This window comes from Anopheles coluzzii, chromosome 2, assembly GCF_943734685.1.
Source record: "Anopheles coluzzii chromosome 2, AcolN3, whole genome shotgun sequence".
Lineage (NCBI taxonomy): Eukaryota > Metazoa > Arthropoda > Insecta > Diptera > Culicidae > Anopheles > Anopheles coluzzii.
Genome location: NC_064670.1, coordinates 23,622,878 through 23,645,537, shown reverse-complemented (window position 1 = coordinate 23,645,537; position 22,660 = coordinate 23,622,878).

The window sequence follows — 22,660 nt, the reverse complement described above, 5'->3', positions numbered from 1 at the left end:
AGATGCGCTCCCGGATGGACGGGAACGGAAACGGAACCGTTCCTTTTGCGGGCAGCACGCGGTGCAAAGGACGAGCAGCGTACAAAAAAGCGTACCCCTCCTTGGGTTGCGTAAGAGTCCCTCGCGAAAGAAGTTGGGAAAAAAATCAGTACAAACTAGTTCTTCCTTTCTTTTTTTGTTGGTAATGCTTTATTCCCCTATCAAAAAAATCACTCCACTGAGTCGCGTGAGAAACGGTGAAAAAAACGTTTTTCAAACACACACACACACACACACACCGTTTGCTTTCCTCGGCACGAAGATTTCCACCATGGATCTTCTTTACCGAAAGCGCAAAAACGGGAGGGGTCCGGTGTGTGCGTTTTTTTATCTCGCTCCAAGGGAATTTCGATTACGCATAGCGATGCATCTTCCCGATCGGTTTTGAGTGCCTATGACATGACCCTAAAGCCTAGACCAAAATGGGAGCAACGTAGCAATAGGGCACATACTACCGGGAGTGACAGCCAGCCAGCAAAAAAACGGCCGTGATGATGATACCCATACGTGTCTTGTCGAAGGGAAACGACAAATAAAATCTCACACAACATTGCGTACCGCGCTGTCCATGAAGGCCGGAACAAATCACATCTTTGGACACTTCCGAAGCAGCTGGTACGGGAAGCGCCTGGCAAGGGATTTTAAAACAATCTATCTAATACAGCAGTAGGAAGAGCCGTTTCAGAAGCGCTGCTCCGACATCCCTAGGATAATTATCAACTCCCAACGCTCACTCACACGGAAGCTGTGGGCCCTGAGCTCACGTTCTCGCCTACCTCCTTCTAATCGAATACCATCTGGAGCGGCGGTGGTTCGGTTTAATCGGAAAAGAGGTTTTAATTTCGCTCTCTCACCTTCTGCATCCGTTCCGTAGCTAAGCCCTCAGGCCGGCTTTATCCGGACCGTGCACTGCCCACCTTTTATTGCAATCATTTACTGCTCATCCTCTCTCCACTGCATTTCCTTTTCCAAAATCGAACAAATTGTCCGTCCGTTTTTTTTCCGTTTCGTTCGATTCCAAAATAATATCAAACAAAAAAACACCTGAGCGAATGCACACATTTCATTCGTCATGAAATTCAATCCCAATCTCGCCCCAAAACTAACGGTACCACCGGTGCGGTTCTATCAACAACAGCAACACCAACGAAAAAAAAAAAAACGGACCAAAACCTCATTCCGACGCACCGTAGCGAATCCTTCGCGCATCCGTTTGCGTTTTCCCATCAGTGCGCTTGCTAGCCAAAGGAGAGGAGAAAAAACCACACAAACACGAATGAAAACTGTTGTGGGTTGGATCGACGGTCCAGAAATCATCATCAAAACCTGGCGAACCCATCTGGATTGAAATCTGGAACGAAAGAAAAGAGACAGAGAGAGATAGAAAGACAGAAAAAACCTGAGGGGCAAAGCGCGTCCATCAACAGGATGAACCTGCTGGCAAAGGATCTCCGGGCCCTTCCTTCGGGTCCTCCCCCTTTGGGTCATTCCCCGGGGGCGGACGGCGAATGAAGTTTATACGCGTTTTAGTTCCCGGCGCACGGAATTTGCTCCCGAAATGTCGGCGATCCAATGCCTCCTCCGAAGCAGCTATCAGGTAGCTTCCACCAAAACAAAGCAAGCGAAAAAGGATCTTCCGTTCTGTGTCCCACGCTACGGCGTCCATCCAGCACTACATGGTACAACGGTATAAATGTGTTTTATTTTTTCCCTCTATTTTGGTGTGTGTGTGTGTGCATTTCGACCATCTTCTTTCTAATAACGGACCATTTTTTCGGGTTGAGGGTTGATGCGCTGTGCGTGCTTTTTGCTTTGTGTGTGCGTTAAAACATGTGGTTTCCAATGTAGGTTAGCAGACGCGATGAGATTGTTTGAATGAGGCGAGCATCCGCTCAGTGGCCGCAAGAACCACTCTCGGGATAGGCTCTCGAGTGTCTCCATTATTGCCGCACAAAGCCAGCAGCCCGAGATTTCATTCAACAAAGCGCGCTCAAATTCACTTCAACACAAAAGGCTCTGCTTTTAATTAGATCCTTGATCGCTGATCATCGCGAACGGGAAGGACTTGCGTGCTTTTCTCTGGTAGAAGAATTAAAATGATTGGAATGTAAAGCATCCACCAAGAACGATGATTGTAATCTAAGAGAAAAAAGAACACTAAACTAGATGCTAGACCTATATTACATATCTTCTTGTAAAAAGTTCTTGTAAAAAGATTCAATTCAAGCGAATGTCCTTCGCTGTCCTTTCAATCGAACGCTATTTTTTTAAGGGACGTTCTTCAAACTCCACCCATGAGTGCAGCCATTGAACCATTTTCATTCCATGCATGAACGGAGGCTCAAGTTGTTGCAGATGCACAGCGCCTCGGGGTGCATCCAGCGTAGGTCCAGGATCGTGAGCAAAGCTCTGGACAGCGCAAGGCCGTACGATCGCCCTGCTAAACGGCCTAAGGGGTTGGAGTTGGGCAATTTATTTTCTTTCTTCTATCTGCGCCTAAGCATTGTCCACAAAAAAAAAACCGGTGTGCTTGCGTATATGTGTGTTTTTTTATAAACTCCTTTTTTATTTTAAATCCCGCGTCTGTCATCCCTGATCGCTTCTGTATTCCGCACCCTGAGGGTGACCCATTTTACAATGACACAGGAGAAGAAAAAAATCATCACTGGAACGTTGTCTTGAGAAAGAAATGAGAAAGAATACAGAGCAGGGTAAAAAAACAAGCAGTGAATAAAAACGATCAAGGGATAATGCTAAGCTCTTTTGTTTACTTTTGTTTATTTTTCAGCGTGTACAGAGCTTGCGAAATGGACCTTTTTGCCTGTGCCAGGCTTTGCGTGCGATCAGAACATGATCGCTTGTCATTTTCATGGCAAAAAATCCATTCTATTTGTGTCAGTGTAATATTTTTAGCCATTTTCTTTGGAATTCGTTGGGAATTTTGCTTGATGAGCCTAGAAATCTAATTAATATTTTCACAATTTTGCTTATGTTTCGTTTATTTTTTTTTATATTCTGGCTTAGGTTACTAATATCGTAAAAACCTCTTTTTCCCTCTAGAGACCACCGCAGCAGCAAAGGCCACTGACCAGCTCACCCTCGGACACGCGTCCGATCGAACGAAATTGCCATCGAATTGCAATCGATTTCCATTTCAACGGTCGAATGGTCCCGGAAGGGTGGCGAGCATCGACCACCGGCGACACAAAACACCGTCCCTGGTTACCGCTCAGGCCCTCGCGTCTCGTTGGGCTTTTGCATTCTGACTTTCCCGATTCGTTTCGCTCGGTCTTCCTGATACACTTGCCATACATCCGTTTTTGAGGCGTGCGTGTACATGTACATGTCCCGAAGTCCTGGGCCGTTTTTTTTTCACACGCTCCAGCCACCGGTCTCTGCCAAGCCTCTACCCTTCCCCTCGTACTGTTTGATTTTGTTATGACGATGACGGTTTCCATGCCTTTCCTTTCCGCCTGTCTTGCACCGCCAGATCCATTTGCATAATGTTTAATGTCGATACAGTGCTTCCCCTCCCGCGATGTCCTATTTCGATACTCCGATCTGGTCCCATTACCATTAACCATTCCTTTTTTTCCCCCATTCCCTAGCACATTGCGATCCGAACGAACTGCCAGGGTCACCCCGGGGATGGGACGCTCGTGCGACACTGTCCCGCTTTTGTGTGTGTCGCAGTTGACGTCCTCGAGCACGCAACCGGCCAAAAGAGGGACACGATTGTTTCTCTTTTCTGTTTTTCTTTTTTTTGCTTCATTCTATTTGTGGGCTGCAAATGAAAAACGCGCACACAAAAAGGAAGGTGAGCTGAGGGGTGGGGAAGGTTCGTAGCTCATACTCGCGAGCAAAGTGAAAGCAAGCGCAAACGAATAACTATCGCTTCACGCTTTATTCTAAATGAATAAATGTTATTTTTATGGATTTATTGATTAAACATATCGGTCCGAGCGAAAAGGGCGCTAAACGGGGAGCGAACCCCGGGCGTGACAGGGACCAGGACAGGACGCACTGGTGGACGCTTTCCGTGGCCGGTGTCCTGTGAGTCGGGCAGTCACGTTTGTTACGATGCGGACGCAAGAAAGGAATACTTAGGGGCAGAGGGTGTCGTTGTAGACCCACGAAAGGTAACGGTCGTTTTCCGGTTTGTGGTGTATCGCGTATCGTGTCCTGGACTGCATGACGGGGGTGAACAATTTTTCGCATGACCACCTTACTAAGTTGTTTATTTTTGTGTGTTTTTTTCGGGCAACGAGGAAAGGTATTGGTATATTTGGTAAGGCTGCGAATCAAATACAATCTTCAAATGATACATCAGGGCTGGATACTAAAAAACTTCTTCGTGTGACAGTACGGGCATTTTTTTGCATGATTATTTGTTTACTAATCCGCCCCAAAAGTATGCAATTTGTTTAACAAAAGTGTCGTTTTTTTGCTTTTTTGTACATTATTTGGCATGTGACGCAGCCATGCAGAACACCAGCCCACCCCATTACAGTGGGGTGAAAATGAGTGGTCAATAAATTGGTTAGCACCCTGCCCTTTTTTTTTTGGTTTAGCATACTCGCTATTGGAATAAATGTATTGATTAAACAATGCAGGAGTCGCATCAGGAGCCCAATCCTACACGCGCTAAGCGTCCACTTCCCCAGGCTGGGACGAAGGAATAAATCAACCATAAACCGGGTGCGTAATGCGTTTTTCCCATACTTGCCTGATGAATTTCCTCGCACAGTGGACGTTCGCTTTCTGTGGCCCCGGTTATTGCTTTTTTGTGTTATTAGGCTTTTTTCTTTCATTAAAAAGGGGAACAGCAATGAAACAATTGTGCTGTTACTTGCGTTTCACGTTGCTAATACCAACGCACCATAAGCATAGCGTCACGGGAAGGCTCACATACGGATGCGCCAGCGGGGAATTATTAAACTATTGCAATACATACATCTATCGCACACTCACCAGAACCAGAAAAATCCGATAAATAAACTGCCCGTTAAAAGGTTTACCGAAACACCGACCGCTCACAGCAGCAGCAGCGCTTTCGACAGCAGTTGCAACATTGTGTAAACATCCTGTGGCGGTCCTGCTGCTTGCTGCTGCGGGCGGAACCAAACTCCTTGCCCTAAGCCCAACCGAAATCCGGTAGCTACGCACGAAAGATACGCCCGTACACTCCTTGGCCAGCCTTTGTCGGCAACCATCCTTTCTGTGCTTCTCCGTTTCCCTACGCTCAGCGGCGGGCAGGATGCATCTTACCCCGAGCGCCCCGAAGACGTTTCGAAATTCGTTTTGTGGCACGGGGATTTGTGTGCTACACGCTACTCATGTGTTGTGTTTGCCACTGTTTCGTTGCGCCCTGGCCCTGGTTCCCGGGGACCCGGGGAATGAAATTAGCAGGAAAAATCAATAAAATTGCAATCGATTTTGCCGGTCGACCATGCGGAATAAATGGGATTAATTTGTTTGCAGACAATCGGTCGGTTGGCCGGGCTTTGTGGGTTCGTTGAGCGTAAAGACGGTGGTAAGGGAAGGCCCCTTGTAAAGGGCCGTGTTCATGTTGCAAACGCTGGTTTTGAGCAGTAATTGCGTGCCGGGAAATAGGCAAAAGGTTGTACTTTTTTGTGTTCCGTTGTACCGTGAAGCCATATGTGAGAATGTAGCAACTAATCAAGGCTTACGAACAAATGTAAAAAATGGGTTCACAAAACATTTCAAGCTATTTGCAAAATAGTTTTCACCTATCAACCTGTTTAATTTAAAAAAAAAACATAATATTAAATTTGTATAGAACTTCTGAAACATTCCGAATTCCCTCACAAACCAACAGTACGCAATCCGTTGCACTTCCGCCCGCCGACACAATATCCTGTCGCCTGTATCGAATTCTGCACCCGGACGGTCCCAGCATCCTGCGCCCCCTGTAACCGTTCGATCAAATTTCGATCCGAATAATACCTCCCACGGAATTACGGCGATAATTTGATCCGCCGTTCGCCGTGCCGCTCCTGGGGCCCACCGCTGGCCGGTTTCCATTTCCGGTCGGCAGGCACAATGAGCGAATGCCGAGGGGGGGGGGGGAGGATCGGGATGCATCGACAAGGGAAAAATAATAGAAAACGAATCGTGTTCCACAAGCACAATGACAGTTTCGGTACGGGCCCCGGGCTGAGCTACTTTCTCCAATTACGCTCTGTTTTTTTTTTTTTGCTATTTTATTATAAAGCTCAATATCCGCTCCATTCCGGATGTGACGGAATGCGTGTCCAGGACGGTGCAAATTATTCACTGTGGTTGAACCGTGAAGAAGTTGGTGTGTCTCCGATTATACTCGCTCGGTAAATAATGTCCGGTTGGTCCGGTTTGGTAGGTAAGCCTGTTCGGCGGAACGATTATCGGGGCGGTTGATCCCGAGCGTAGCCGGTTGTCATCGAAGAGATCAGGATCGTGATCGTAAAATTTGTCCTTTGCCGGTAACGCTACACTTGGATGACCTTTCATAGTCGTAGATGCTTCTATAGCACACACACACACAGCCAAAAGGAACCCTCGTTTCGGTCGTTCTGTTTTGATTTTTAATTTTCTTCAATTGTCCTTTTGGCCGGACCTTCGGAGCTGGACGCACGTATAGTGGGAACAGTGGAAACGGTGACAATGCGCTTGTAGGCGGATGACTGTCCTAAAATAATCTATTTGTGCCGTTCGAGGAACCGGCCCGGGCAAGGGTCATTCGGACAGCGAAAGAACAAGTGTTCTAATGATCAGATAACAGGCGTGCATTTCCTCTCGTCTTGGTGCTTGTCAAGCAACGCAGCACCACTTTTTGGCACATCTGGACCCATCGGTGACCGTGGGAATTGGGTCGAAAAATCATTCTTTCCTTTAGCTTTTTTGTGCGTGACACGGGAGGAATCCGTCCGTCGTTGATTCACAAACAACAAATCGGAGCATTCCAATACGGAGAAAGGGGTAGCTTTTCGTCGTCCGGTGTGTGCGATCGCAGGGGGTATTTTTGCAAATTTTCTTATGTGCAATGTTTCTCGTCCACAAAACCGTGTCAAATCGGAACCAACTGTCTGGCGAGAAATGGTGCACACGCGCGCGCGGCATTTTACAAAACGTATGCATCAATCCCGCAAGCAAGATCATTATGAGCGTTTACATAAAAGCCGCCGCTCAAGCATGCCGCCAAAAGCACGCACCTCCGTTTTTTTTAGGACCACATGCCGCCAAAGGCTGCATCAAAAATTCGCAACACACACACACACACGCATTTCACGCACGGCCAACCCTCAACGGCAAACCATACGACGGTACAACACGCACCGGTGCAAAAGCCAATCGCCGGGATTGTTCTTTGGCCCCTCTCTGTTTCTTCCTCTTGCTCGCCAAACGACAGACGCGTCAACAAAACAATAAAGCGATTAAACGGCATCGCAATGCATCACCGCAGCACCGGTGTGTGTGTTTATGCGTGCATCGGCGGCGTGCCGTGTTGGCCGGGCGGGAGGATTAAATTTAAATTTTATGCTCTTATGCTTTCGGTGGGCTTGTCGAGTGTCTTTGCTTTTTTTGTTTGTCTATGTGTGTTCAAAAAATGGTAAAATCCTTCACTCCGTCTCTAGGGGTCATTGTGGTTGATGTTTTTTTTGGTTTCTTAATGTTCTTCTTTTCGCCTTCCATTACCTCACGATGGTTGCGCATTATCCTTGCTGCGGTCCCGAAGTTCCGGGCAGCCGACCCGATTCCCGATTAACGTTATTGATTGCTTCCCATTCCAATGGACAACCGAGCCGGTACCGTTCTATGGTTGGGTGCTTCCACAACGAAAGGTGCGAGAATAGTGGCCGGAAAACCAATCAAAAACACAACGCTGAACACTTTTTCCCTGGTGCGCTTCCTAGTGGCCCGAGGTTTTTTTTCTGTTGCGATCCACACAACCACGGACCACCCGGACGCTTTCGGTGTTAATCCTTGCGTAAAATTTAACAAACCAACAACAACCAGCCTTGGGCGTACATATCCTTTCCAGGTGAGAAACAATGCAAAGCCCCATGTTTTTTAACAAAAAAAAAGAACGAAACATTCTTGCACGATCACGCACAACACGTACGTGTCCGTAAATCGATCGATCCGGACAATGGTGGAAGCATATGCTGGTTTTGTTGGTTTCCAACCGACAGGACACTGGGAAGGATACGGTTTCTGGTGGCCCGCATTTCGGCCTGCTGCAGCTTCCCGATTGTGGCGGTTGACGTAGCAATAAAAATCAATCAAAAATCAGCATAACAATTTGCATTGTAACGTACCCACCGCTGCCACTTCCTAATTGCGTTTGATGACTCTCAGGCCCTCAATAAAATGAAGATTCGATGCGATTGTCTCGCGAATCCATGGTTTCTTTCCCCGTTTGGATGTTGTGTGGGAATAGGGTATTTTATTGTACTAACCAAACACGTCCAAATATTTGGGTTAGTTTCCTTGTTTTCTGGTTTTTGAGAGTCTGTGAAGATCACGTTGAGGTCTTAATGGCTAAGTATGAATTCTCTTTTTAATGTTACCCGTGGAGATTAGCGTTTGTATAGGCCAGTATAAGAGCCAGTTTAAATGAAAATAGATGATTACATTAATATTTGTCTCATTCGGAATACAGTGGCACTTGGGAACTTCCGAATTGCGCGTTCAAAAATAGATCAATAAATAGTTTCTGGGAAGTAGTTACAAACAATCTCCTACTATTTCTATAAAACAAAGCAATGGATCTCCATTTAACTCTTCTTCGCCAAACAGTGCCTTTTCAACTCACTTTCCTCTGCCTTTACCCTGCTTACTAAACCATTCACCCATGCCCACGAAAGCTCACTGGGGAAGATTTACATTCCCCGATCTTTAACCCCATCAGGTGGCAGCCGGCAGTGTGATAAATTCTGTCCCGCAACGCTATAATTTAGGATTTCAATTTAGCACCATTAGAAAATTAGCCGTCCATAATTCACCTTCGATCGGTTCGACGATCGGGCAGCGCCGTGGCCGTCGTGGGTCGAGCCGGGCCTCTTTGCGCACCAGCGCCATGTCGTGATGCTCCAGATCGCGCAGTGTTTAGGCACTGGCAACTGCCGCTCGCTCACCAGTTTGCCTTCTTCACAAAGTACACTCTTTCTTTCGATTTTCGATACATCACGATCGCGGGGTTGAGTTGGCCGATTTCCAGCAGCATAAATCATCATGCTTCACGGCAGGCAGCTCCGGGGCCACTGCCAACGAATCAGTGCTTCCAGTTTCCTGGCTTTCGATGCTTATTCCTCCCCGAGGGAACTATTCTTTTTTTTTTTGTTTCTTCTCCACCACGCACAAGTCCGAGTGTGTGTGTGTGTGTGTCGCAACGCAAATCCCCCCGGGGAAGAGCTCCCTGAGCCCAATTTCGGAGCACACACATCGACGAAACGGAAGCTTTTGTACGAGAATAAACACCCGTGCTGACACTCATGGTCAGTCGGTGTGGGTTTAGCTTTACGGCCCAACCACCGCAAGACACCCCGAGTCACGATTGTGCCGCAAAGGATGTGTGCTCTTTTCAAATGGATCGATTCGCGCAAATACCACCACGATCGCAAACGGGACGCCACAGGCCACAAAACAGTGCCAGCTACCGTCGTACACAGTCAGGCTGCGCAATAAAAGACGTCCGAACGTACAAATGACCGGCGACGCTGCGCTCCGGCAGGGCACTGGCTAGCATTAGCTAAATTGGAAATTAAATGATTATTACCCGATCCGGAGCCGTGGTAGGATAGGTGCACCACATGGCTGTGGTGGAATTCGAAACCCCGAAACGAATCGAACGCTCGAGGTGTCCTGTGCATTCACAGTGCCCGATGCGCCCATCCACTCGGTAGCTGCACGCGCGCGTGAAGTTCAAGGTGGTCGCATGATGATGTGCTCGGATCTTGACGACTTAACTGAACCCGCCGTCAGCTGCCGCCTTGTCAGACACCGACTCCGGTGGGGACCGAAGCTGGCTTACGATCGCGCTCCTGCCCCGATTCCCCGAGGCGAAGATCATCCCCTAGTAGATGTGACGTACCTGTACACAGTAGCTGGACGGTTTTTACGACCGCTTCCGTGCACGCGCGGTTTGGGGGAGTTGTGCAACACGCCACCGCGCGTGTGCACACCTTGATCGATAGTGCTCGAGGTGTGGGTAATAACTGCATAAAAGTCAAATTAATTATAAGCTAATGCGGTATTTGCTTCCACTGCCCTGTGGGGCTGTGTCGGATCGGACGCGGGGTTTTCGGTGCAAAGATTTACTGTGGTCAGAATGTGTTGTTTTTCTGTGTGTGTGTGTTATTTTGAAGAGAGACCGTGCGGGCAGTGGGCAGGTTTCCTTCGGGATACAAAATAATTGTAGCCGATGCAGTGGCCATTACCCAGAATGGCTTATTAGAGCCAATTTCAATTAGTTGGTTGCTATGACCTGATTGTGAGTTCTAAAACAGATATTCAGGCTCTTAAGACATGATCGCAATGAATCATCTAAAGTATAAGGGAATCATTGGAATCTTAACTGATGTCTTAGTTCTCGATTTTGCAGCTATTTCTTTCATTCGTTACAAAGATATCCCAAAGATCATATTTCATACAAATTACTTGAACTCTTGATCTAAGCTTCCTTAGCTTTTCTAAACAAAAGTCTTGTATGAGATACACCTTTCAAGCATTTGAATTCCCTACATTGCATGACTAACTGGTCATAGCAACCACAATATTCACCATATCAACCAATTAAGCTAGTTTTTACGAAAAACAGCTTGAAAGCCCTTTGCAGGACTCTGTCGCTCCTTCTAACCATGCTTTTCTGCCTAATACAAACGACCAAGCGTTGTTCCTAAAATAGAAACCTTGTACCTACCACCCTTCCTCCCTCACTCACTCACCTCATCCTCTTTCCCATGCATCGCATGCATCTTCAAACGCTTCTCATCACGTTCATCCCGCAGACACCGAACGGGACAGCCTCGCGCCTCGACGGTCGATGAATTATGGTCTGTCAGATGTGTGCGCGTACAGTCTCGTGCTCGTGCGTTGTTTTTCCGTTGGTCCTTGGCAGGGACCGAACAGCAATCCTGCCCACACTGCCCTACATTTTCCCACCCCGCAGAGCAATCCTTGGACCGAACAAACTCAAATTAACATACGCATAAACATTGTCCCCGCGGAGTGCAACTGGCACCGGCATCGTACACGCCATTAACCGTGCCCTCTCGAGACGCGGGCCGCGGGAAAGCCGCGTGCGTTGGGTGCGGGAGAAACATAACATTTAATGTTCATGACATGGATGCGCTTTTCCCGCAACGAAGATGCTGCCGTTAGTGTGTGTGTATGTGTAGTGTGGGTTGTATTTCTTTACGTGCGCGATGCGATCCGGGGCTTTGGATTTGACCGTTTTCGGGCGGGCACTGGTACTGGCATCCTGTTTACAGGATTTCCCACCACCACCCCACCACCAAAACCCTGCCCGGTTCGGGTGCTGCTGTCGGTACATCGAGCTCACTTAATTATCCTGGTGTCGAGTGACACGTTCAAGAGCGCTGCATCCGCTGCATGGCGATCTCGAGCTCGCCGGCAGGCGTTATCCATTTCAAATGTGGGTCGAAGGATGTGGTACAGCACCGTCGCCGCGCTTTACACGTCCGTGTGTAAAAGCGTTCGGCTCGATCCTCACACAGCACCGTTTTCTTACGATCGTTTCAAAGGATTCTGCGTTCCAAAGATTTTCACCTCACCCACCGCCAACCTACGGACGGCTACCAAGGAGAATTGGATCGGATCGGAGATTGACAGCTGCACGCTGCTGGCCGTGCCGTACACCCAGAAACCATCCCATTGCACAATGCGTTGGGTCTTTCTTCTGCTAAAATTAAACACAACACCGCACCAGCCGCTGATCGGCCGAGCGGAGCGTCACGAAAGCCCTAGACTGCCCATAAAAGGGATAATGATGCAACCCATTCCGGATTTCGTCCATTTTTCGCCGCCCGGCTAAGCCACCAAAGAGGATTCTTCCCTTTTCTTCGGTTCAGATTTCCACGCAATCTTGCTCGCTCGATGCACCCCACACACGCATACGCATTGCCGCATCGGTGGTGTTCCCTTTGAATGTTCCGCCACCTTCTGAGCGGGTTCGATTGCGTAGTTTCTCTTTCTCGCTCCCTTTTACTGGATCATTTTTCCCTCCGATACTGGCGATCTGTACCTTCTAATCCAATTCCATCTCTTGCAGGGAGCTGCTTCTATTATCCAATTCCGGCGAAGGATTGCAACCTACCTGAGCGAATGCATCACTGCAAATTGTTTTTCTTCAGTTTTTGTGTATATGATCCGTTTTTTTTGTTTGATGCGGATTGCGTTTCTTTCTTTTCCCTTAGGAGGGGGTTTTTTAGACCAATGATTTTATTTTGACACCTTGACAATCCTTCCCAATGAGGGGTTTTACCCGTGTCCATCTCTCACTCAAATTTGACGTAAGCTGATAAAAATCGCCCATTGGCAATCGTTTGCGATCGGACTGCAATAGCGCTGCAGCTTGCTGATGGAGAAGCTGACCGCAGAAGGGGTTTCTTTCGATTCGTGAAGTGTCCTTTCCCTTTTCTAGTTTGCTTTAAAAGAAATATTCGAACATTTGGCATTTGCTTTCTCCTTGCGGAACAGAAAAAAAGGTCTCAACCCTAGAACCAAGCAAAAAAACGAAAGGATGCGCACACACATTCGTAACCGGACCGGTTGGGACGTGCAGAATAGAAATTGCTTTCATCGGCATCACACAATTTTGAGTTTCATAATAAAAAAAAACGAAAGAATACAACAGTGCCAAGTAAGAAATGAACAGAAAATTCCAATACTGTACACTGCACACCAAACCTTTCTCTCTTTCCCGGTTTGCTTCTCAGCTTTTCATCTCAGGCATTTGGTGCGCGCTTGGGTCGTATCAAATTTCGATCATCACGTGTGTACGGCGCGCTTTTATTATTGTACTGCTTTTTTGTGAGTATGTGTGTCTGTGTGTCGTTCATCGCTTTCCTCAAGACATTTGCTTTTTTCTCATATTATATGTTCGTTCGTTGGCTGAAAATAAGCCCGCTCACGGTGTGTGGCGGGTGAAAGGTGAGATGCTTGTCTGTGAAGTGCGGCTCAGCCCAGCTGTGATTAGTTCGGGATGCAGCTGAATAATTTGCAGTTCCAAAGCGAATGAGAGAGAGTAAGAACCACGTGTTACAGACAACAAAAAAAGGATTCATTGAACGCTCTCCACGCGTGCAAGCTGTGTACGGAAGGAAGTTGTCAACCGTTGTCCTGGAGTTAACGATCTTATTATCAGCCTCGCACGCTAACAAGCTCAATCTAACCACGGTTTACTGTACCATCGTTTCTATGGCAACGAATCTTATAAATAAAGCATCGTTTTGAAGGCTTTTCCAATAAAACAACTCAATCAACGATCATATGTTTTCCCCTTCACAGGGTAGCATCAAATCTCCGCTTCACATCAACCGGGTCCATTCAGGTCCGTGCGGCCGGAATAAAATCAAACCTCCCCGCAAAGATGCTGAGATATAATCAATAAAAAAAAGATATTTACCCAGTTTAATGCACTTATACTGCAATGGGTAAGCGGATCCTCGGACAGCTCGAGGCTTCGAAAACAATTAGACCACCATAAAAAAATCAACAACCGACAACAACTACCCGGTGGACGTTCGTGTTACGCCGTGGCTGCCAGTGGTGAGCTATCCCGTCAAATAAATTCGATGTAAACATGATACCATCGATTTGGTGCGTGTTTTTTTCTTTTATTATCGTTTACATGTGATTTTTTTTTCGTTCAGTTTTCCCTTCAACCCACATTGTGCGTTTGACAGTCCACCGTAGTCCACCGGGCTCGACCTGTGGTCCGATTTTTATTACCCATAGTTTAGCGAGCACGATACACACACATTTGTTTTTTTATCATGCCTGCTACGTAAAAAAGCTGCTGGTCGGACACGGTTCCAGCGTATGTCCAAGGGGTGTGTGTCTGCCATATTACTCTGGATTACTGGATGCTTTTGATGGGGTGTGTGGAATGGATTTTTCCAAACAGGGATTCCAACACCCTCCTAGTGCATCGCTGTGCGTGCGCCTCCTAATCGTCCAGTATGTTCGCAATCGATGTTTGTCAGATAAATGAGCAGTACACGAAAGCAACTACAAAAAAACACGACAATCAATTGCACATCGGGTTCATTTGTGGACAGTTCAATTGATATGTTTATTCATGGGTTTGGGATGCCTTTTTTTGGGTCGGTGGGTTGTTTTTTTGTGGGATGTTTGCTATGGGATAACAAGGCAGTGGCAGCGAAAACATGTCCATTTGACCAGCTAACAAGGAACGCAACACAAATTGAGTGTGAAATTTGCACCATTGATTGGAGGAAAAGGAAAGTTATGATCAATTCGAAGCGACTTCTGCAAATCTCCATAAGTAACTTCTGTTGTGAGCAGCAAAGTGGCAAGCTATCGTTTCGACTATCTTATCTACCTTTTGTCACAATCATATCGTTTAACCGATCTCTTGGCATCTCAACAATTTCAAGAAAAAAAAACCTGTAACGGTCATTTTTTTCGAAACATTTCCCAACCCCTTCTTGATAACCCTTTATTCCTTACCGGTTTCCAAAAAAAAATAAGCCACAAAAAATCATTTACGACCGTTAGAGACATTTTTTATGATGTGTAAGCAACACACACGAAAAAATAGAAAACAAAAATAGACGAAAAAAAATATGCTTTCTTCAAGACGCAAACACGCACACCGACCGACCCTTGACGGTTGGAGGGCTATCTCGGTTTACGGGGTTTTGCATAAATCTCCGACATAATTAATTAGATCGTAATGCACGATCGTACACCGGCTGGCTTTTCTTTGTTGCAGCCGGGGCAAGATTGTTTGGGATGTTTTATTTTTATTTTACTTTTTTTTTTCTTCCTTCAAGCCCTTTTTTGCCAACATCACATAAAACAGGCAGATAATTTTAAGGAATTATTGAAAAAAAAACTTCATACCTAGCCGTCATGCACTGTAGCGATGTTCTTGGTTGTAAACGGTTTTTCCTGGGGATGCATTTTAAGGGTTGTGATTTGTTTTTGTATCAGGGTGATTTTTTGTTTTTTTTTTGTGCTATCACTTCATATGACAAAAATGGATTGTTTTTCGTCATACACAGGATTGAATGAATTGTTTATGAAAAGGTATCTACTTTTTTATTTTTAAACAAAAACACGCCAGTCTGGCCAATTCATTCCATTTGATTCACTGCAATAAAACCGTTAGGCACATTTTTTTTAACAAGCCTCAATCGTGTCCCATGGTGAACCCCTCTGCAGTTCGTTATTAATCGGTTGTTATGAGAAGATGCGTGATGCTAAAACAATTTATAATAACAGGAAAATTTATGACACGAGTTCAAGAAAATAATAAAACGATGGTTCTTAATAAACACCACTAAACAGAATACAAAACCGACACCAAATAAATGAAACAATTCAAATAATCCATCTCGATTTGCACTCCTCCGGTTAGCAAAATCGAACTCTCCCAATCAGCAATCGCACGCAACAGCCAGCTGACCAGCGCCCGGGATGCCACAGGGACAACATCATGCGATAAACGATCTGCCGCCGTGACAGTTGGCCAACGCAGCCACCAAAAACCCACCGGCCACCGGGTTCTATCGTGACCCGCAAAAATCCATCAATAAAATGCTTAATTCCAAGTAATCGCCCTTCCAAACTTCGGGCTTCACAGTACTCGCCCAGCTCGTGCGTAGCAAAACCGTTGGCCGTACGCCGGTGGTAAAAAACTCACCTCTGACCTTACGGCGTCTGCAAGCGGTGGATGCACGTGGATGACCACGTCACTCGCAAAATTGTTGTAATGAGACTATGTGCAATGCAACGCAACACACACACATACACTCGGACCCGAAAATCGATCGAATTCAATCGACCAAAAGGGGCCCGATACGATGCAATCGCATATTTATTCTGGTTCAGCTTTGCGTCCCCGGTCCCTTTTTGCAATGCGCGAGGGACGCGAAACTTGACGCCGGTCTACCTTTTGCGGGGTGCCGTTCCGATCGTACCTTTGTGTGGGCTCCTTCGTCCCGGGCCAAACACACACACACTGGGTGATGCTCATTTTTGCATACACCGGTGATAAAGTTAGGGTGCACTTTGCAAATATTAATGAATGTCGGGGCAGGATGCGAGTGGCGTTTCCGTCTCGATTTTTTTTTTCTGTTGTTTTCTCCTTGTCCTTCGTTCGTCCTGTGATAAATGACGCGGAAAAAATTATACCACTCTCAACCAGGATCACCAGGAGCTACGGCTGGTCGCGCGATGATGTTTGCGATGCGCTGGACGAACGAATTTCGATTCATATACAGCGATCATTAATCTTCGACCAGACGATTGTGAGTGTGTGTTTGTGTGTGGTGTGTGTCCGTGTGCAAATGTTGATCGGGAGGGTGTTGCTTCTATGTGACGTTTGAGGCAGAGTTATGATAAACGATTTGCGAAATGCGTTGGGATGGATGGCAATGAAACCGCTCGAAGTTTTGGTCGTTTTCATTGCGTTTAACAATCACGAAGCTGTTTTTTACACAGTAGTAGTAAGTTCTCATACAACATACAATACATTTGATTGTCCTTGAACGCTTTCCTAAAATGAAATAAACAAAACTCATCCAAAAGTCCCTAAATGTAGGTTAAAATAGATATTAACTCAAGCGTCAACTAGAGCACACAATTATCGACCGAATGCAGGTCAATACAGCCAAACAAGCTCGTCTGCTTTTGAAAATATCATCCCAAGAAGCGAACCGAAGAAATGCGTACACGAGACCAACATAACGAAAACCATAACGCACCACTCGGAAACACGAAACTAAGCCAAAAACCCATACCCGACCGACAAACGCGTTGCACCGTTTGCACCAAAAATCGAAAGTCAAGTTCAACGGCGAACGCTATGTTTATGCTGCGTGCGTGTATGTTTTTTTTCTTCTCCTTCACCCACCCCCTCCCCTTTTTTCCTTCTTCTCCTTTCTTGTATATTTTTAAATACCTCCCCGTGTTCCCCCGTTCCTTCTCGCTCCCAAACGCTCCCAAGCGAGCGAGCCACACTTGAGCGACCGATGCGTCGGACGCATCACAACTGCCATGCGTATTTTTAGAGCGGTCTATCTTTCTTCCCTCTATCTTTGGGATGCACCCTTGCAGGGGGACACTCCGTTGCTGCTGCTGCTGCTGCTGACTGTTTATGCAGCAAATGGGTCCGCACGGTGCATTTTCGCTACCCACTACGGTGGCGCACGCTACCGGACGCGGGAGACTCTACGCACAGTAAACCACATTGGGTGGCTGAAAATAGCTGATCGCTGATCGCATTTTCCCTCACTGGCCACCATGGGCTAGGGAGCGCCTGGTGCATTAGGCTGGTCATAAAAATGCACCCAAATAGCGATGCACCGCGACCGCACCACAAGACTTCGGCGACAGTCGGGAAGGGTTTTTTTGTTTTGTCGCTTTCCCTCCCTTCATTTCAAGACTCATTTATATCACACGCACACGGGAGTGTCATCGCAGGGACAGTGCTTAAGCGATGTGTGATTTGGTGCAGAAAGAAACGCAAGCGTTTTGCTCGGATTTGTGCAGTTTTAGCACATTTTCAACCATTTTTTTTGTGTTGTCCTCTTTTTATTAAATCCTGTTGGTGGAAACGGAAAAACCGTGGCCTGCACGCGTTAGGGAGTCATTTTGTTTCGTTTGCCTTTTTTCCTTCTCCCCCCTATCGTCTTCGGCCTGGGACCAGAGACAAAGCCGGCAAGGAAAAACCGGACCACTGGTTTGTCGCTGCACGGTCGTGCTATTTCTGGTGCCGTCAAGCACGCGGACCCGCGCGGTCACACGCGGTCGAGAACGACGGATGTGGCTTTATTGAAATGATGATGATGACGACGGCGACGCCTGATGCAAAGGAACTGGGTAGAAGAAAGACGACCATTTTTTCTACACATCTTCCACCGACCGTGAAGAACTGGCGGCACCCGAGACCCCGAGGGACAAGTACCGAGAACGTTCTCGAGTGACACATGCCGGTGCACATGTGGATCACAGCGATCCAGCGGACCGTTCTGTCTGTGCGGGAAAGGCACTGTGATGGGTACGCCGAAGACGGTCGCGACACTAATTTATGGCGTTAATCTAGTGGACGTACGCAATTTTCCGTTCCGTTCCGCAAGAAACCGGTTGGAAAAAAACGGTTGGGAAGCGCGATCTTGCATGGCCCGACGAACAAAGAACGATTTTCCATCCCCGTCTGCAGGCAGGGAACGGTTTGCTGGTCAACATGGAAGGCAGAGGGTGGCCGCACGGGGATAAGGCGGCCCGACTTGCCGCGTTCCATGTGCTGGCAGTAAATATTAATAAAATGGAAGCTGCGACCAAACCCCCAGGAAATGGGAAAATGTTGTTGATTGTTTGGACAGGCTATGAAACACGCATCACACACACGCACTCACGTAAAAAGCGAAAAAAGGAAATCACGAACAGGCCGGTAATACGCTGTCAATGGGCGATGATGGGTTGGATTCGCAAATCGAGCTGAGATTATTTTTTCATGTCATTTCCCGGACTGTTGCCTGGAAAAGCTGAACGCTGGGGGACGACGGATCGGATGGGGACTTGTGAATCATAAAAAAGGACCAGAATAGAAGCGAATGGTTTACTTTATTGGAATCGCTTGCAAACGGCGTGCACAATTCCGTGCGTTGATGTATGGTTTAGTAGCTTGTTTTTGGATGATATTTCACCGTTAAGTGACTGTTGTGGGGAAATAAGAAAATTATCTCATCATGAGGTGGAAGATGACGTATTGCTATTGCAGATCGTTTGCTTCAAACATGAATTGGCGATATGACCAATCACTGCTGGGTTGTTTCGTCACTGTATCGAAACAATTTTAATCCTTTGAAAGTGCAAAAAGGAAATAGATGTTCTATAGATCTCTTTATTTAAGCAAATTCATCTCTTCTTTATATCTTTGTCTCCCAATTAGCGCCACAATCGTACGCAATGAAGGCCTGGGTAAGGCACTGTCTCATCTGGAATAATTCTCCAGTAACAGGACGTTCTAATCCTGTTTAAGGAGGACACAATGTTAACCAGTGTATTTAGCTCCTCTACCATGGGTCCAAATATTTCCGACCAAAATCAACGGGTTCGTTGTACAAGAGTAGTAAATTTCCGAATACACTTGAGACATTACGTTCGATTACTAATAAAGAAGATCTCATCCATGGGTATCCACAAAAATAATACATGGGAAAAAGCAAGGAGTGTTGCCAAGGAAATGCGTTAGTAAAAAGAACGAGGTTTGGAAAGTGAGGAACCAATTGATCTCACAGGTTCTTTAAATTGATGATTATTCAAATTAATAAAAATGAATCACTTAAGCATGAGGTCAAAAGTTAAAGCTACGAAAATACCAAAAGAACCCGAAGTCAAGCTGGTGGTTTCCATTCGTTTGTTCTAGAAGCACAAATCAAATGAAATTTGGTCTGAATCAAGTGGGAAATATGGACAAAGTTGTTTTAGGAAATTTAAATTTAAAAGTAAAGCAATTTTTTTCTAAAATATTTTATCATACACACTAAAATATGGTAAACAATTTTGTATCGATTACTCTAAATTTTATATCATATGCAAAATGTTTTTATTATTATTGTTGTAATTATTATTCAATTTTTGTTTTTAAGTATCTGCCATGAAGGCTAAATAATGGATATTTCAATCTAACCATTGACATAAACTAAGCTAAACTAAATTTTGATTAAGCTAATCAAGATTAAGCTAATTAAGAAACACAGGTACATCGCAATGAAGCTAACGTAAGTTAAGAGAAAAAAGGAAACAGAAGAAAAGAGAAAAGGAACAATTAAAGCAGGTTTTGCTATTGTTGAGGTTGTTTGTTTTTCGTTTTAAAATAATGTAAGGAATGTTTGGAATGGACTGGAATGGAATGTTTTAAAAACTGGACATTTTAACGATTGCTATTTTTAGCTTAAATTAGTTGTTAAATTGTCTTTATCACTCAATAAGAACGGTCCAAATAAAACAACTTGCTTGTTTATAAATTGTTTAATTATTGTAAAATACGCCTGGAGTTAAGTAATCAACAACGACACAAACTACGTAGGATTCCAGCCAGTTAAACTATTATCAGCACAAGATACGCTGAAAGAACATCCTTTAATATCTTAAATTTTTGCTTGAATTAAAATTTTTATTTTAATGCCACGTTTTTGTTTAGTGTGCATAACTATAACCATTCTAGACTCGGTGCATGCCCAAACTTTACTTCAAGCTACTTTCACCCTATAAAAATATTTTCCATATAGAATGTTAGTATACTATGCTATACACCCAAAAGCCTGTTCCAAAATTGATTCCAAACCCCTTGTCCGGCCATAGCCATTATTCGCTGGTTCGTGATGTTTCATGTCCTGTGGCTGAATATTCAATCCTTTTCTCATTTATTTCACATAACAACCTCCAACCACCCAGTCAACTCGTCTCCCTCCCATCGCTCAACAACAAAGACTCATATAAAGATTCCCCCACCCCCTCCTACCTCTCCCCTTAACCCCGGCTCGCTTATATGCACGGTGGTTCACCCTTCCTACCCTTTTTTCCCACATGTGACAAGCGCACGGAGCAAGAGCCACCATTTTATCGACACATCGACATCATCGTCCATCGGGCCGGTTCGGTGGTGGCCATCCAACCGAACACAAGCGCAAACCGAACCCGAAACCCACCACTTACCCCTTCCCACCCTCCCACCCAGGTTGGGTGTGGGAAGAATTGAAAGCACCCAAACCCCATCCACCATTCCAAAACCAAACCGGCGGAGGACATTTTGCATGCGCAATGCGAACAACCCCTTTGCTCACATACACATACGCGCGCACACGGCCCACAAATCCCCATTTTCTTTCGTTAGTGGGCGGTAGGTGGCGTGGCCCGGTGTGCGGCACGGTGCGGCGTTCACATACGTACACATCGTCCTCACTGTTGCTGACCGCCGTACGCTGATTGGCTTACCCGTTTGGGCTGAAACAGGGGATGAAAAGCAGCAGCAGCAGCAGGGAGAATTGCGAACGGGTGGACGGTAAGCGCCTCAGGTAAAGTTGAAAATAAGATGGAAAAGCGTTACCCGAAGAAAATGGACTATCGATTGTGGGGGCAAGATAGGAGCGGGCTGGTTGGGGTGGGGTACGATAGGGCGAAGCGGTTCAAAAACAAACAATTTTCCATTTTCCACCGATGGCTAAAGGTACTCGCTCGGTGGGTGCGCGACCCCACGCGCGGCCAGCGAATCCTTCATCATTTCCCATTCGCGGTCGACGAGATAGAGAGAGAGAGGAAAATTGGATGGAAATAAGAAACCGTGTGTGTGTGTGTGTGTTTGTGTGTGTTAGGAAGCGGTTGGAAAGAGAAGAGGGGAGGGAAGGGAAAAGCAAACAGGATTTCAATTACGCTGCCCTGGTCGTCCGGTATATCCTTGCCGTGTTTCGAGTGCGAAGCCTTTTACGTATGTACGACCGACCGACTCCTGTGTGATGCTCGTGTACGTATGTGTGTGTGTGTGTGTGAGAGAGAGAGAGACAATGAGTGAGAAAGCGATAAAGCACGATTGAAAACGGTTAAAACGACTCCCGGAATGGTACATGGCTACACACACATGCATGTAGTTTATGCTAAAGGCCATGTCCTCCCTTTTCTCTGAAGAGAAGAGTGGCCAAAAATCGAAAAACGGACAACCCTCCCCATCATGGCCGCGAGTGCGACAGGGAAGGCAGCATCCATAAACTCGGTATCGAAATGTCGTCCTTTGTGGAAAAAGGGAGCAGTTGGGGTGGTGATGGGGTGATGGGAAAGCAAGAGGGTAGAGTGCTGCACTTTGCCCGTTCACCTTCCTCTTGCCGTGCCATTGCGGGGGGTCGACTCTCCATGTGCGCACCACACACACACACACACACACACACACACACGGCGGGAAATTTCATCTCCAGCCAGCCAGCCACACACACACACACATATACATACACACAGGCCCGCAGTAGTGGTGTTGCTTGTATGCTAATGTGCACACATGTGCACACGCACCCTCATTTAACATTTTCGTGTGTGCGCACTGTGTCGACCGATGCTTCTGGTCCAGTTTTTCCACGAATCCGCTGGATGCTGGATGTTCGGTTGGAGTGGAAAGACGTGGCAAAGACACACAACACCTATTTATCAAGGGTTGTGAAAACTCCTTCCCTTGGCGAGCGTTTTTCGGTGCCAGCACGACAGAACGGGGCGAAAATCGAACAAAGGAAGCCATGGCCGGGACAGCCATGCCATGCTCTGGTACTTTGGTACGGTTTTTCTTCCATCCCTTTTGCACCAACGGGCGCTGCGTTGGCCTGCTCGATGGCTGCCTGAAAGCGTAGCTGCCTTTCATTCC